Source organism: Schistocerca serialis, chromosome 3 (genome assembly GCF_023864345.2).
Source record: "Schistocerca serialis cubense isolate TAMUIC-IGC-003099 chromosome 3, iqSchSeri2.2, whole genome shotgun sequence".
NCBI lineage: Eukaryota > Metazoa > Arthropoda > Insecta > Orthoptera > Acrididae > Schistocerca > Schistocerca serialis.
Genome location: NC_064640.1, coordinates 306,097,179 through 306,109,976, shown reverse-complemented (window position 1 = coordinate 306,109,976; position 12,798 = coordinate 306,097,179). Strand labels below are relative to the sequence as shown.

At 41.9% G+C, this 12,798-nt stretch overlaps 1 protein-coding gene and 1 pseudogene across 2 annotated transcripts in view; one reads left to right on the top strand and one right to left on the bottom strand.

The window, feature by feature from the left end:
- LOC126471594 (potassium voltage-gated channel protein Shal) overlaps positions 1–12,798 on the top strand; it is a 694,995-nt gene that overhangs the window by 327,610 nt on the left and 354,587 nt on the right. The gene's annotated exons all lie outside the window — the stretch shown is intronic.
- On the bottom strand, positions 12,381–12,498 carry LOC126472043 (5S ribosomal RNA; annotated as a pseudogene).

Here is a 12,798-nt window from a genome sequence, read left to right as displayed (position 1 = left end):
CCACCTTCCGTCTGAGTAACAGGCATGCTGGTCATAAACTGCTAACTGCATTCAGAAATCAATTCCTGTCATATAACCCATTCTCAAAATATTTTGGTGTAACCCTGGATAGCTCGTTAACATACTGAAAATACCTAACTGAAACTGCTTCAGAAATGAAAACCAGAAATAATGCATTACACAAACTCTCTGGAACAAGCTGGAGAGCAAAGGCAACAGCTCTAAAAACTACTGCCCTCTCACTTGTGTATTCTGTTGGTGAGTATTGGTACCCAGTATGGATGAATAGTGCCCATACAGAAATGATTGATACACAGATGAATGTGGGCACGGCAAGTGCATCTGGGGCAATAAAATTCTTACCCACAGAATGGCTACCTGTTTTGTCTAACATCGTATCATCGTAGACGAGACATCAAGCTGCGCTAAAAAGGGAATGAGAGAAATGTTCCAGAAATCCTGAACTGTCACTACACCAGGATTGTGGCGCCACTCAAAGGCAACGACTTAAGTCTAGGAAATCCTCCCGGAGACTTGGTAAAAGGCTCACTTCTGAAGGATTCCAGCCAGAAACAACAAGACGGGATGAATGGTTCGCAGCCAGTCCTGCCCTGAAGCTCTCATTGTCGATCATACACGAGCCTCTCCTGGATTCCAGGGGATTGTGGACAACCCTAAGTGCTGCCCCGTGATGACTGGGTGTTGGGTGCTGTCCTTAGGTTAGTTAGGTTTAAGTAGTTCTAAGTTCTAGGGGACTGATGACCATAGATGTTAAGTCCGATAGTGCTCAGAGTTAATTAAAAAAAAAAACAAAAACAACCCTAAGTCGCATACGAACCAAGCATGGAAGATACCAGGACTTGAAGAAGCACAATTGGGGAATCGCTCAAGGTGCCAAGTGTGACTACCGACACCAGCGACAAAAATTCACTACATACTCACAGAACATGCTCTACGGAAATATGCTGGAACTCTGTCCAGCACACATGAGGTCTCTGAGGCTGCAGTCTCCTTGATGAAAATTATAGATATCCACCTACAACCAGTTGCTTGCAAATATTTAAAAAAGACTTAACCCTCTTTTACAATCTTTAACTCAGAATAAAATTGTTGATAAATATTACCTTTTCTCTTCTTTTCCGTGTAATTCAACCAAGCCTTTTTTTAAATTTATTCTATTCACATGGATAAAATTGTCTTATCGACGTAATCTAAGACTTTCCTAATCAGGAATGAATCAAATTTAGTTTATCTGCCTTTTATGTTTATTGTATTACCAGCAGCACCATTGCTGTTCAAACTAAGTAACGTATGCTTGATGCTATACGCAACAAAAGAAAAACAGGTACTGCACCTCATATGCCTCAAAGTACGTAGTGGAATGCTACGCCTGAACGCTTGCAATGATTCCACTTACCTTAATTACCGAAGTAACTCACATCATTGTAAAAGCCCGTCTTTCAGTGCAGTGGATTAAGAAGGGTTGTGCCACAGCGGAAGTTAGAAAGACAGTGACGGCGGAGCGATGGTGGTGGCGTGGCGTTAACGGGCGAAGCGAGTAATTCGCGCCGATAGAACAAAAGCGGCGCGAACCTGAGGCGAGTGGTGTCCGCTATTTTTAGTCGCCGCCAGCCTCGCTCGTGACCCCGTGCGTTGTGGCCCACAAACAAAGCGCTCCAGCCGCACCACGCTCCACGCCCCACCTGGCGCTCCCTTCTTCCTGGCACACGCCCTTCCCACACGCCAGCTGCGTTTCCTGCATTTTCTAGCGTTTGTTAATCTTGACAATCGGGTAGCATACAGGAAGCGTGGCTCGCAAAACGTCAGTGGGACTTCCTCGTTCGACTCTGACACAGTTCAGCTAATCGAATTAAATCTTACACGGCGACAACACAAAGGGCATTACGATGCGATAACAACAGGCGTATATACCAGTTACGAGCCCATAAAATTATCGAGTTATCTCAGTTGTTTGCGTACACCCACTGCAGACAGAAACGATTGCTCGTTGCAAAATGTTTAAAACTATAGACACTGGAGTGAGCGTGGTAAATGTAGCTCAGGGGATGGAACAGTCAAATTCCTAATTCTTCTTCTTAGTTCACGGATCTCTATGTGTTCGTGAAACGAAGGAATATTAGAATTTATCGTCCATTCGACTCGAGATAATAGTACACGAAGAACTGGCATAGTGACGTTACGGAGAAGAAGGAACGTTATCTGTCGATAATGCCATCATGAAAGAATGAGCACAGTGTCAGGCCTGGGAGAAGAGATTTTGAGGTGCCGTGTTTCTTGACTTCCGCAAGGCGTTCGACACAGTTCCCCACAGTCGGTTAATGAACAAAGTAAGAGCATTGAAGAGTTCCTAGATAACAGAACGCAGAACGTCATTCTCAATGGAGAGAAGTCTTCCGAGGTAAGAGTGATTTCAGTGTGCCTCAGGGGAGTGTCGTAGGACCGTTGCTATTCGCAATATACATAAATGACCTTGTGGATGACATCGGAAGTTCACTGAGGCTTTTTGCTGTGGTATATCGAGAGGTTGTAACAATGGAAAATTGTACTGAAATGCAGGAGGATCTGCAGCGAATTGACTCATGGTGCAGGGAATGGCAATTGAATCTCAATGTAGACGAGTGTAATATGCTGCGAATACATAGAAAGGAAGATCCCATATCATTTAGCTGCAATGTAGCAGGTCAGCAACTGGAAGCAGTTAATTCCATAAATTATCTGGGAGTACGCATTAGGAGTGATTTAAAATGGAATGATCATATAAAGTTGATCGTCGGTAAAGTAGATGCCAGACTGAGATTCATTGGAAGAATCCTAAGGAAACTCAATCCGAAAAAAAAGGAAGTAGGTTACAGTACGCTTGTTCGCCCACTGCTTGAATAGTGCTCAGCAGTGTGGGATCCGTACCTGATAGGGTTGATAGAAGAGATAGAGAAGATCCAACGGAGAGCAGCGCGCTTCGTTACAGGATCATTTAGTAATCGCGAAAGCGTTACGGAGATGATAGATAAACTCCAGTGTAAGACTCTGCAGGAGAGACGCTCAGTAGCTCGGTACGGGCTTTTGTTGAAGTTTCGAGAACATACATTCACCGAGGAGTCAAGCAGTATATTGCTCCCTCCTACGTACATCTCGCGAAGAGACCATGAGGATAAAATCAGAGAGATTAGAGCCCACACAGAGGCATACCGACAATCCTTCGTTCCACAAAGAATATGAGATTGGAATAGAAGGGAGAATCGATAGAGGTACTCAAGGTACCCTCCGCCACATACCGTCAGGTGGCTTGCTGAGTATGGATGTAGATGTAGATAACAAGATAGCAGGTCATATTTATCTGCATGTCATTAGCTTCGTATGGCTACCGGGGCAAGTGAACCAACGTTTGCGGAAATTGGAGTGCGTAATCTATATCACGAAAAAATCACAAAAAACTTAAATATGAACGGTCGGACAGGAATTTTAACCAAACCTTTACTAAATGCGAATTCAGGTTCTTAAACACAGCGTCATCTTCCTCAATGCATGTGTGTCGGGAATACCACACTAGAGACATACCCATCCAGCGCATTGTTGTTGTTGTTGTTGTTGTGGTCTTCAGTCCGAAGACTGTTTTGATGCCGCTCTCCACATCAGTCTATCGTGTGCAAGCCTCTTCATCTCTGCGTAACTATTAGAACCTGCTTACTGTAGTGAAGTCTTGATCTACGTGTAAAATTGTCTGACCTCCCCTCCACATCTCATGCCATCACCAAATTAGCGATAGCTTGATGTCTCAGGATATGTACTATCAACCGATCCCTTATTTTAATTAAGTGGGCCTACAAATTCCTTTTATCCCCAATTACATTCAGTCCGTCCTCATTAGTTACACCACGATCCACGATTAACCTACTCGTATGAAAGCGAACAATAACATTTACGTAAAATTGTTGTACTAATCTAAACTACAATACGCGATGTGCGTGTGAATGCGGAAGTGCAACCATCGTGAGCATTTCATTTTCAGCTGCTTCCCTTTCTCTATAACGTGTTTATGTTCAGGAGCTTACAAAGATTTGACAATGATCAGAGACAAATTTATTAAGTTAACTAATACTCCAGCCACCTGGAGCGTACAATAATCTACAAAGTTGAGCTGCGTCTAAGTACAATGACTGTACAAGAAGAAACTACGGCGTCAGCAGTCGGGAAAGCTGAAACTGAGGCTGTGCTAAACAACAAAGGGCAGAGGCACTGGCATGTGCCATTAGTCTAGTAACAATGACAGTAAATCAAACAGGAAGAGACCGAACGAAAGTCAGTGCAGAAAAGAAGGTAACAAAATTAATAACCATATTTTTAGTGAAGCTGAGAATTTTGAAATGCGGACATGTTATAAATTATGTGAAATTTTACATAATATTATTCTGAAACTGAGTATTCGTACTCTTATCTAACACTAAATACCAAAATGAAAAAAAAAGAGACAAAGTCATATGCAGTAGAGAAGTCAGATGTTTTAAGGGAAAAAACTTGGATGGATATATTCCACTTAAATGCTATATTTGTTCACAGTGTTATATCACGCCGGCCGCTGTGACCGAACGGTTCTAGCCGCTTCAGTCCGAAACCGCGCCACTGCTCCGGTCGCAAGTTCGAATCCTGCCTCGGGCATGGATATGTGTGATGACCTTAGTCAGTTAGGTTTAAGTAGTTCTAAGTTCTAGGGGACTGATGAGCTGAGATGTTAAGTCCGATAGTGCTCAGAGCCATTTGAACCATTTTCTTATATCACACTGAATCCGTATTAAGAGTATTAGATGGAAGGAGACTCTCTAAATGTGAATATCGAGATAGTACCAGATATGAAATGAAATTACAAACTTGCAGGCCCATTTTCGGTGGGTAGGCATTAGAAAAACAACGCCACGTGAGGTGTGAGGTCGCCCATGCGTGGTGGCGAATTGTACCGCGAGCACAGTATGCTGTGAGACAAACAGGATACGTCAAACGTGTAAAGATCGCGAGCAAGCAGAAGAACTAGCTGTTTGGAATGATGTCACAAGTAAAGCAGCAAACTAATGGAATGTACTCGAAACGCACGCACAAATGACGACTGACAACATACGTACACGGGTCATATAAAAAAATACACCTCCCGCCCTGTGATCACAGGATTGATTTCCACAATTGACGACCCAGAGTAAAACTGACGTATGTAGCTCTAAACGGAAAAGATTTACAGAAACACAAAATGCCTTTTATAAACAGTACACACAAACGTTAAACACAAACTCAGATCACACCCAAAACAACGTTAGGCCGTTGAACGTATAATAATACCGAATAACACAATAGGAATTTCGTTCTAATGTATCAGTATTTTCGAGAACTTAGGAGTTCTGCTAGGTTTCACTTAGAGGTTAACCCGTATCAGACAAGAAGTTCAAAAGATATAATGAGATACTGTCTCTTAACAGAGTCGCAAGCCTTCAAGGAAGTAACGCGATAAGCTGACCTTCGCGGTCTTGTGGTGGCATTGCTGCTTGTTTATGATCTCTAACGACTTCTTCGTCGACAGATTTTATACTCGTATTTTCTTTCTTTTCTTTTATTCTTCGTCAAGTTGGCTTAGCTGATTCAAAACACATCGCGGGCATGTATGGGGATTCTAAATGTGCTGCTCTTTTTAGGCATTGCTGATCTCAGTTACATATTTCTGGGGTTCAACACAGCCAGTCACGTTGTCGCTCTGAAGAGGGGTGAGAATTCTCTCTTGCTCTCAATCGTCGTAACCCTGGAAAACTGAGTGCTTACTGCCAGACGGTGCACCAAGCCGTGACTGAAGCGCTAGTATCACATGATGTGCAGTGTTCCGAGTTTCAATCTATCAGAGACAGCGATGTAAATTAAAGACAACAGTTGCACCTTCGTTAGTAATCGACAAAAAAACTGGCTACCAATTCAGGTTATATAATCTCGGGGAATCATAAGGAAATGCGTTGAAAATACTGATAAAACCTGAAAAGCACTGTTGGGAAGATTATCATAGTGGATATATTTGCAAATAGACTACAACGCAGAAGAAACAACTGAAGTTTAAAAAATGGAAGAGAAACAACCGTACTACGAACTGTCCTTAAGGACAAGAATTATCATCTTCAGCTTATCACCGACGTATATCTCATACTATAATGTATGATTTATAATGCCTTATTTACTGCATGGTGGCATTGTAAGTTGAATTCACTGCTGTGATTTAACAGTTTGAAAGAAACTAAACATTTCCCGTGGCCGTCACAATCAGAAATACGATAAAGATCTAAACACGTAGCGCTATAGAACAGTTAACAAAGGGTTTCTGCTATTGGTGCTTCTCGCTACGCCTGCGTCTGAAAGTTCATCAACTGTCAACATTTGTGAACGAGATGACAAGTTAATCTTCCTGTAGTTTCATCGCTCTGTTTTCCTATAACGGCTTCTCCCTCTCGGTTCAAATGGCTCTGAGCACTATGGGACTCAACTGCTGTGGTCATAAGTCCCCTAGAACTTAGAACTACTTAAACCTAACTAACCTGAGGACATCACACACATCCACGCCCGAGGCAGGATTCGAACCTGCGATCGTAGCGGTAGTGCGGTTCCAGACTGTAGCGCCTTTAACCGCTCGGCCACTCCGGCCGGCTCTTCGCCCTCTCGATTAGCATCGCTGAACTGCCGTTAATCATAAGGCTCTCATTCAATGAACAAAAAAGATAGAAAAAGAACGATATGTCTCATGCCTCTTACGTCATTACGTTGTTGTGTTACTTGTAACTTTTATTTACACAGGTAATTTTTTTTCATACCACGTGTGAAGTATACACCTCTGCATCAGCTTCTAACTGCACAGAAAATCAATGATAAATTATATGGTCCTCGAAAATACTGTTCACGGCTCCAGCAATTTTAAAAAGCTAAAATGCACTCCATACAATCACTCTATCGAAAATCTCACAAAAATAAAAAAAAAAGTCCGTAAAAGTCCGTTATATAGCATTCCCGAACTGAACAGAAATTTCTCTACCTGTTAATAAATTGATGTTTTTTCTGTCTGTCTGAATTTCGCCTTCTATTTGTAAGTAAACACGATAGTTTTAAAATTGCATAACTCTATAAATCATGATACTGAGGTACATAAAATATATAAACAACAGCTAAATTTATAAGTAGTGGGATTGTTCAGTCATCTGATGCACTGCTGAACTGGCTACGCCCAAGCACCGTTTCAGGATTCCATAAGTGAACTTCAACAATTGTTCACCTTCATTCAGTTATTCAACTAGAGCATTATTAAGTATCTGTTGTCTAATTCCGAGGAGAGGATCCAGTGGACATTTTATCTCCATCACGCAACACATCGTAATGAATGTTACACGTTAATAGAACCAAAATTGGAAGTAGCTGGGGCTGTTGTATTAAACAATCCCGCTAAAAGCAGCAAATGCAAGTAAAATGATTCACTTTTCATTATTTATATAACTGTCTGTTGACGAAGTAATGTCCGCTACGAAACTCAGCTGCTTCTTGCTAGATACTGTCAGCTTATGTGTCTTCCACACTCGGTATTAGAGTAATGATGGTAACAACAACAACACAATTATGTTCATTTCCATCAACTCTGGTTACTGCGCAGTACTTACCCTACTCCTATCATGGGATTTTGCACGCGTTGTGAATAGAATTTTTGTCTTTTAACAGGCACCAGAGATCGTTCAGTCGAGGTTATTATTTGCATTGTGAACGCATAAATACTGTTACCTTGGTATATCTTTAAGCTGAAGGTGATATTTGGTTTATATTATTGCCAGATTGTATGTTCGGTCCTGCTTATGTAGTATCTGGCATCATTTAGATCAGAAGACTGTACGCTTTCCTCGTATTATTCAGACTACAGTCTCGTCCATCTACGCTACTTTTTGGCGGGAGAACTCAATATCGGATTTTTCCAAATGGCCGCTCCAATATATGTGAAGTAGCGAACTTAGACATTTAAAATGGAAGCAGCATGGTTTCGTGAAGTTACTATGATACTTACATCAAATTTCTGGGGCATACAGAAGAATAGGCAAGGCAACATTTTTAACACGCAGCATTTTGTATAGAAATGCAAATCATTAGAGAAACAGACATGCTGATTCAACTTACCAAACATAGCAACTGCTGCTCATGTGCGGCAGTTAGTTTCAGCAGTATCCAGTTTCCTAATGTCTTAATGCTACACAATTTACAAGTTTCCAGAGTACAAGGACATTAACTTCGTGCTCTGACTCCCCGTCACCAGTGCAAATATCTGCAACTTCACTATTTACAGGAGGAATTTCACAGAGAGTTATTTGATTAATACTTTAGCAACTTTAGTGACAATTAAATAAGGAAACTTCGTGATGACCCATTCTAATCAAAAGCGAAATTCCCTAATAAAAATTCTAACACTGACAATTTGTTAATGCAGTTTTTTTCTTGTAGAGTTCCATAGTTTTTGTCGAGTTTGTATCTTAAGATCAAGCAAGGTTAAATTATATATATTCTGCAAGCGTATCGAAGGGTATAATGTGTAAGTAGGATAAATGTGAAGGACATGTACTTTATACGTGACAAAAAAGTAGTTTGAAATATCATAGTCTCCAAGACTAAATTTACAGATTTAATTTCATGCTGTGGTAAAGTGGATGCTCACGTGAGAGTCAATTATCGCTTGAAACTGAGAAAATTTAGTCCTTCAGAAATATTCATAGTCACACGATATTGATGTTCAATGGCTCAAATTAGCGTCAACAGTTCATCAGGAAGAAAATTCGTTTTCATCAAGAAAATATAGGTGCAAAATTTGCTGTGCCAAACGGGATTACTGCGAGCCCCGTCAGAACAACACGTTAGCATTTGCGCAGGCACCAACGGGCCGGCACATTCAATTACTAGCGCCGTCCGGTCAAGTTATTACCACAGGTAATCAAATATTTCAGCCTGTTTGGATTTATCGATAGCATTACCGGCTATTGAAATCAGTTTCAGTGCCAGAGGCAGATGGGCGACGTTAGCGAAAAAGGTAGTTCCGCGCTCAGCTACAGCCGAGTGATGTGACATAGGTCAAATCTACAATGCCTTTATCATTTCACTGGATGTTTAAGAAAAGTTGAATGCAGTAACGCAACAGACTGCGTAACGATATTAATTGAAGACATGTATTTCAGCCCTTCAACATGAAAAATATTTTATTTGATATATGAAGAGTTTTCTTGATGGTCTTGGATTAATTCGGAAACTATGATATATTTAAGTATTATTTGTTTATTTATGTTATTCCACCCTTAAATAACCTCATTTCATTCATACGTGAAGGTTTAATCTCTCGCTCTAACATAACAAAAAGCGATAAAATGTAGAAGAGGCTGAACTTTTTAGGTATTTACCTGAACATCTTAACAATAAATTACTAGAATTATTTAGTGAAATTATAGCTGCAAATCGTTCTTTGGGTGCTGTCGACAATTAAGATACTATTCTGCTCTCTTGTAGGCTTGCGACACGCTTTTTATTTGCAGGCGTGAATCAGTAAGAAAAACAAAACAGCATTAAAATGTAACAGAGCTGTAGTAGCACAAGTGACTGTTCTGCATATGGACTCAATCAAATACGTAATGGTGGCTCGAACCTAGCGTTGTAACTAGGTTATTGTAGACGCAGATTATGGATGTTGATTTGAAGGCCTTGATTCACTGAAGAGTTTCTGGGAAAAATGCAGAGCATCTATAATGGAGATCGCATACGAGTTGCTGGTAAGACCAATTTCAGGGTATCGCCTAGTTGTATTAGCCAAACAGTTTTGGGGTCCAGTATAACAGGTAGCAGGAAGTGAACCCCAAACCACAGGAAATTAGTTGCAGTATTTAGGTGGCGTGCTTGCACGTATGCAACAAGTCTCGTAACAGACCGAATACTATTATAACAAATAAGCAATGCGACAAATAAGGAATCATTAATAAGCAGTTATTAAAATAATCACAAGATAAAGACTGAAATTAAAATGATGGCACTGTAGCAAAGGTTCTGAACACAGGTCTAACCTATGTCAGTGAAAATTGTCAAACTAATCTAATAGTTGATCAGTCTGAACTTCTGTAACACGGTTTCTAGTTCAGGCACCAATAATGATAAACACTTTGACACACGGCGTTGACTGTCCGATTATCACTCTTTGACGTCTACTGGGCTATAAATGCTTAAACTGTAGATGAGTGTTAGGCATATGGAACACGCCGGCAACTGCTCATCTGTGACAGCTGGTCATCTGCTATAACTGGCTGAGTGAAGGCGTGCAGTCCCGAACGGCAGAAAGATGTGTATCTGCGATCTTGTTGGCGGATGCGAGGAGTAGTTCCTGAGAACAGTACCCTCTGTGACGGCAGATTCAACTACCGGCAGATGGAGCAGGCTATTTACAGTGAGCTCAATACTAAACTGGAGAGACTATTCCAGGAAGCTACCGAACGAGGTGATGCAGTGACTACCACACTGGACTCGCATTGCGGAGGACGATTCAAATCCCCGTTCGACCATCCAGATTTAGGTGTTCTATGATTTCCCTAAATCGGTTAATGCGAACGCCGGGATGTTTCCTTTGAAGAGGGTACTAACGCTTTCCTTCCCCATCCTTCCCTAATCCGAGATTTGTGCTTCGTCTGTAATGACCTAGCTGTCGACGGGACGTTTAACCTCTGTATGTTCATATTCATACAGATGATTGCGGAACCTCGGCTGTTCAATATAAAATGTCGAATCAAAACACTTTCAGCCGTCAAATTTCCAGTTGTTATTTTATTTGAGCAACTTATTTCAGCTGTACATTACACCACAATCAGGTCCCCTGACAGACATGTAGGAATAATCGCACCTCTGGTGCAGTCAATTGTGTATCCTTCCGTTTGTTACTTCTTGCGCCTTGTGCGCTTTGTTTGTTCTGAACGGAAATCTACTACACCAATCACTAAATACTGGTCCCTGTTTTGACCGGACTGAGGAGGGATTCTTGCTTCACGTCTGGCAGGGGACCTGAAGATGTAGCGCTGAAACTGGTTGCTGAAATAAAATAACTGGAAATTTAGACTGCTGAAGGTGTTTTGACTGGACATTTTAAACACTAATCTTCCTTCTTCCTTCCACGAAGCTAAAAAAAAACGGTTCAAATGGCTCTGAGCGCTATGGGACTTAACTGCTGATGTCATCAGTCCCCTAGAACTTAGAACTACTTAAACCTAGCTAACCTAAGGAGATCACACAAATCCATGTCCGAGGCAGGATTCGAACCTCCGACCGTAGCGGTCTCGCGGTTCCAGACTGTAGCGCCTAGAACCGCTCGGCCACGCCGGCCGGCCCACGAAGCTAAGCCCTGACGCAGTACGTTACTGCACCATCACAGGTCGCGGCAGATTCTCAGATCGTTCTATTAAGCAAGAGAGATGAAATTACTGTTTCCTAATACTACGTGACGCTTCCTACATTTAGTCTGTAGTTCAAAGAAAGACTAGGTCGAAAGTCGCAAGCACAAGCAATAATAACAATCCTGAGTGTTCCTTGCCAATATGGCTAGCCGCCAAACACCGTCACGGTTTTCTAAGCAAAGACGCCTGTGAGTTCTGTCTCCAGTTTAGTACTGAGCTCGTTGACTATTTGAGAGTTTGTGGCGCATGTTTAATGTTTTTCCTGCAATGTGCCCCATATATGTGGCTCTCTGTAGGTATAGTTGTCTACTGGGACAGGCTGTGGACAGAGCAGTTTCAGCGTTTAGAGCATAGACTGTCAATGAGAGAGCCGCGCTCCCGAAGCCACGTGCATGAGCAGAGCCGAGAGGCCGAGAGCAGCTAACGTCTATCTAATAGTTTGTGCTGCAGAGACTAGACGGCGATATTCGGAGTCAAGGCGCAAACATAGCCACTGCAATGTACCTGGCTAGGTATATTGTGTTATGGTACAGTGCGCTGTGTAGTTGAAAAGGATAGTCATAGCAATGCTGTAAAGCGGTGTTCTATTTTACAGTTCAACTCTAGTTAGGAGTGTGATTACTTGTTCATCGAAAGCGAAGGAGGAGCACAATGTTTGGTATGTGGTAAAATAAAAAAAAACTAAAACTAAACTCCTCCCGAACAGGCCATGAAGGCCCAACGGTACCGATCGACCGCCGTGTCATCCTCAGCCCACAGGCGTCACTGGATACGGATATGGAGGGGCATGTGGTCAGCACACCGCTCTCCCGGCCGTATGTCAGTTTCCGCGACCGGAGCCGCTACTTATCAATCAAGTAGCTCCTCAGTTTGTCTCACAAGGGCTGAGTGCACCCCGCTTGCCAACAGCGCTCGGCAGACCGGATGGTCACCCATCCAAGTGCTAGCCGAGTCCAACAGCGCTTAACTTCGGTGATATGACGGAAACCGGAGTTAACACTGCGGCAAGGCCGTTGGCTATGTGGTAAAATATTAGGCATAAAAAGTAGAACTTAGAACCTCACTTCAGACCACATCACTTCAAGCAGTATGGAAGCACAGAGGGTGAAATACGACTTAATCTTGTTAATAATCTACGTGAGGAACGAACTAAAGTAGAGGTATGTGTTGTAATGTTGTATCTGCATACGATATAACTTAATTACATTGCCAAATAAACCAAATCTTCCTTCGAAATGACAGATCAATTTATTTCTTACACAGGAATGTGATGCCTCCTCTCCCGATGCACCTGTTCATGTTAGTTACAGAATAGCTT